Source organism: Schistocerca cancellata, unplaced genomic scaffold (assembly GCF_023864275.1).
Source record: "Schistocerca cancellata isolate TAMUIC-IGC-003103 unplaced genomic scaffold, iqSchCanc2.1 HiC_scaffold_658, whole genome shotgun sequence".
NCBI classification, from domain to species: Eukaryota; Metazoa; Arthropoda; class Insecta; order Orthoptera; family Acrididae; genus Schistocerca; species Schistocerca cancellata.
The window spans coordinates 7,501-12,500 of record NW_026046669.1 but is presented as its reverse complement, the minus strand read 5'-3'; the positions used below and the strand labels follow the sequence as shown (position 1 = coordinate 12,500).

General features: G+C 52.4%; 1 non-coding gene across 1 annotated transcript in view; it reads left to right on the top strand.

The window, feature by feature from the left end:
• Positions 1 to 4,906: 4,906 nt before the first annotated feature.
• LOC126138288 (small subunit ribosomal RNA) overlaps positions 4,907 to 5,000 on the top strand; it is a 1,909-nt gene continuing 1,815 nt past the window's right edge. The window contains exon 1 of the ribosomal RNA XR_007528216.1: positions 4,907 to 5,000. This exon is cut by the window's right edge and continues 1,815 nt beyond it. This is a non-coding gene — a ribosomal RNA (small subunit ribosomal RNA).

Genomic DNA, 5,000 nt, shown 5'->3' with positions numbered 1-5,000 from the left:
TACCAACGAACCTCGGCCCCCCCCCCCCCACAACACACTCTCTTACCACGTTGTGTACTGTAATCCAACCCATTTCGCACCTTAACCTAACCCATTTTGCACCTTAACTTAACCAAATTCGTAACGCAATTTGTACCGCAATGTAACGCAATGTGTACCGCAATGTAACGCAATGTGTACCGCAATGTAACGCAATGTGTACCGCAATGTACCGCAATGTGTACCGCAATGTACCGCAATGTGTACCGCAATGTGTAACGCAATGTGTAACGCAATGTGTAACGCAATGTGTAACGCAATGTGTACCGCAATGTGTACCGCAATGTGTACCGCAATGTGTAACGCAATGTGTACCGCAATGTGTAACGCAATGTGTACCGCAATGTGTAACGCAATGTGTAACGCAATGTGTACCGCAATGTAACGCAATTTGTACCGCAATGTAACGCAATTTGTACCGCAATGTAACGCAATTTGTACCGCAATGTAACGCAATTTGTACCGCAATGTAACGCAATTTGTACCGCAATGTAACGCAATTTGTACCGCAATGTAACGCAATTTGTACCGCAATGTAACGCAATTTCTACCTTAACCTAACCCACGTTGTGCCTTAACCTAACCCACGTTGTGCCTTAACCTAACCCACGTTGTGCCTTAACCTAACCCACGTTGTGCCTTAACCTAACCCACGTTGTGCCTTAACCTAACCCACGTTGTGCCTTAACCTAACCCACGTTGTGCCTTAACCTAACCCACGTTGTGCCTTAACCTAACCCACGTTGTGCCTTAACCTAACCCACGTTGTGCCTTAACCTAACCCACGTTGTGCCTTAACCTAACCCACGTTGTGCCTTAACCTAACCCACGTTGTGCCTTAACCTAACCCACGTTGTGCCTTAACCTAACCCACGTTGTGCCTTAACCTAACCCACGTTGTGCCTTAACCTAACCCAAGTTGTGCCTTAACCTAACCCAAGTTGTGCCTTAACCTAACCCAAGTTGTGCCTTAACCTAACCCAAGTTGTGCCTTAACCTAACCCAAGTTGTGCCTTAACCTAACCCAAGTTGTGCCTTAACCTAACCCAAGTTGTGCCTTAACCTAACCCAAGTTGTGCCTTAACCTAACCCAAGTTGTGCCTTAACCTAACCCACGTTGTGCCTTAACCTAACCCAAGTTGTGCCTTAACCTAACCCACGTTGTGCCTTAACCTAACCCACGTTGTGCCTTAACCTAACCCACGTTGTGCCTTAACCTAACCCACGTTGTGCCTTAACCTAACCCACGTTGTGCCTTAACCTAACCCACGTTGTGCCTTAACCTAACCCACGTTGTGCCTTAACCTAACCCACGTTGTGCCTTAACCTAACCCACGTTGTGCCTTAACCTAACCCACGTTGTGCCTTAACCTAACCCACGGTTGTGCCTTAACCTAACCCACGTTGTGCCTTAACCTAACCCACGTTGTGCCTTAACCTAACCCACGTTGTGCCTTAACCTAACCCACGTTGTGCCTTAACCTAACCCACGTTGTGCCTTAACCTAACCCACGTTGTGCCTTAACCTAACCCACGTTGTGCCTTAACCTAACCCACGTTGTGCCTTAACCTAACCCACGTTGTGCCTTAACCTAACCCACGTTGTGCCTTAACCTAACCCACGTTGTGCCTTAACCTAACCCAAGTTGTGCCTTAACCTAACCCAAGTTGTGCCTTAACCTAACCCAAGTTGTGCCTTAACCTAACCCAAGTTGTGCCTTAACCTAACCCAAGTTGTGCCTTAACCTAACCCAAGTTGTGCCTTAACCTAACCAAGTTGTGCCTTAACCTAACCCAAGTTGTGCCTTAACCTAACCCAAGTTGTGCCTTAACCTAACCCAAGTTGTGCCTTAACCTAACCCACGTTGTGCCTTAACCTAACCCACGTTGTGCCTTAACCTAACCCACGTTGTGCCTTAACCTAACCCACGTTGTGCCTTAACCTACCCACGTTGTGCCTTAACCTAACCCACGTTGTGCCTTAACCTAACCCACGTTGTGCCTTAACCTAACCCACGTTGTGCCTTAACCTAACCCACGTTGTGCCTTAACCTAACCCACGTTGTGCCTTAACCTAACCCACGTTGTGCCTTAACCTAACCCACGTTGTGCCTTAACCTAACCCACGTTGTGCCTTAACCTAACCACGTTGTGCCTTAACCTAACCACGTTGTGCCTTAACCTAACCCACGTTGTGCCTTAACCTAACCCACGTTGTGCCTTAACCTAACCAAGTTGTGCCTTAACCTAACCCACGTTGTGCCTTAACCTAACCCACGTTGTGCCTTAACCTAACCCACGTTGTGCCTTAACCTAACCCACGTTGTGCCTAACCTAACCCACGTTGTGCCTTAACCTAACCCACGTTGTGCCTTAACCTAACCCAAGTTGTGCCTTAACCTAACCCAAGTTGTGCCTTAACCTAACCCAAGTTGTGCCTTAACCTAACCCAAGTTGTGCCTTAACCTAACCCAAGTTGTGCCTTAACCTAACCCACGTTGTGCCTTAACCTAACCCACGTTGTGCCTTAACCTAACCCACGTTGTGCCTTAACCTAACCCACGTTGTGCCTTAACCTAACCCACGTTGTGCCTTAACCTAACCCACGTTGTGCCTTAACCTAACCCACGTTGTGCCTTAACCTAACCCACGTTGTGCCTTAACCTAACCCACGTTGTGCCTTAACCTAACCCACGTTGTGCCTTAACCTAACCCACGTTGTGCCTTAACCTAACCCACGTTGTGCCTTAACCTAACCCACGTTGTGCCTTAACCTAACCCACGTTGTGCCTTAACCTAACCCACGTTGTGCCTTAACCTAACCCACGTTGTGCCTTAACCTAACCCACGTTGTGCCTTAACCTAACCCACGTTGTGCCTTAACCTAACCCAAGTTGTGCCTTAACCTAACCCACGTTGTGCCTTAACCTAACCCCGTTGTGCCTTAACCTAACCCACGTTGTGCCTTAACCTAACCCACGTTGTGCCTTAACCTAACCCACGTTGTGCCTTAACCTAACCCACGTTGTGCCTTAACCTAACCCAAGTTGTGCCTTAACCTAACCCACGTTGTGCCTTAACCTAACCCACGTTGTGCCTTAACCTAACCCAAGTTGTGCCTTAACCTGCTCTGTAATTGGCATATGACACGTTACATTAATCCAGTGTTGTCTAACCACAACCCTCTGAATATAGTTCGCTACTCGCACCGCCCACCCTCTTGTGTATCGTTTCATGTTCAACACTTCGCAAGTGTTGCTTACTTTTTACATGCTCCCGCTGTACACTGTAATGTGGACGACTGCAGGATGTACATCGCCCCCACCCTCCCCCCTGCCTTCGCACGCTGGTCGTTCAGGTGCTTGCGTGTTCAATGCCCTTCGCAGCTGTTCACTGGCATTCGCATGTCGAAGCGCTCAGTCTACGTCGTGGTACGGCCTGTGTCCACTGTCCGCTGATGTCGTAAGCTTAACCCTCACATTGTACTGCACATAGGTCCGTATGTACTGCATGATACGCTGTGGCACATGTGTGACCGTACAACGACTGCGCCCAACAACAGCGAACCATACGGTCCAAATGTTGTGCACTCAGCCACGTGCCGTCTCCCCATAACAGCTACATTGCAGTGTGGTACGCCATAGAGACGTGTGGGATTAACGGACGCCCTGGATGGCGATCAGCATGAGCCGTCTGTTGATGTAGTGGCGCGTGTATTCAAACGTAGTCGTCTCTTCTCACACAGTGTGATAGCATGGTGCACCGCGTTCCACATCTGCGACATGGTACAGATGCTGGTTGACAGTCGGTCTCGTAATGGACATCGCATACGTAGGGGGCCACCTCCCACGTGTTCTCTAGTCGTGCACATTTTGTTGCGTGTATGTGGGCAGACGTAGTGTGTCGTGACACCTAACAGACAGGTATGCAATAATCGTTGCATTTGCAAACTGGGATGGACGTCTACGTTTGCTGGTGACGTTACGCAAATGAACAACTGGTAAACCCATTGTGGTGCGGTTGTTGTTGCTGGAGGTAAATCAGTAAGGGCAAATCTGTGTGTGAAGCGATACGCGGCGGTGGCTGGGTGGGACCGTCCCCGGCCGGTGAGGGGGGGCCGCCCGGCGTGCTGGCCGCGCGGTGCGTGGGCGCACGCGCTACAGCCGGCTGGTGGGGGCGCCCAGTGGCAGGCGCGCCGGCCGACGGACGCGGCAGGCGGCGCAGCTGCGCGCCGGGGCACCCTGCGCGCGGCGCCGGGCGGCCAAAGTGGGTCCTCGCGGGCCCGGTGCGAAGCGCGGTGGACATCTGCAGTGTGCTGGTCCGACTGAGGACTGTGTGCGTTGAGGATGCGCCGCCGCCCGGCACTCGGCGCCGCGACGCCGTCTGCTGCTCGGTCGCCCCAGCGGTTCTCGCTGGTGGTTTGTATCGCAGTTGTGCAGACGTGTTGGCACGTGCGCTGTGCTGGGAGAGTTCGCTTCGGCACCCACGTGGGGCCTTTGCCCTTCTGTGGCGCTGGCGTTGGAGCTGCCGGTCACCGTAGGTGGCGCGTGTTGTCTCCCGCCGGCAATGCCACGACAGCACGCTCCCGGGCCTCTGTCGGCAGCGGCAAGCTCAGTTGGGAGCACGGGTGGTCGCACCTAAAGCGTCTACTCGCCTAACTCCGGGCGATTGCGCCTCTCTCGAACCCGACCAAGTACTTAGGACGGCGCTGCGCGCCGCCGGGACCTGAGAGGGTTTCGAGGTGTATTGTGCAGGGGAGCTCAGCCTCCTCCTGTTTGCAGAATAATTGAGCGGACGCTTGCGTGTTCGCGCGGGCCCCTGGGACACACTCCCGGGCGGCCGGCTGCTCAGCTCTAGTTGACGCAGCTCCCTGGTTGATCCTGCCAGTAGTCATATGCTTGTCTCAAAGATTAAGCCATGCATGTCTCAGTACAAGCCGCATTAAGGTGAAACCGCGAATG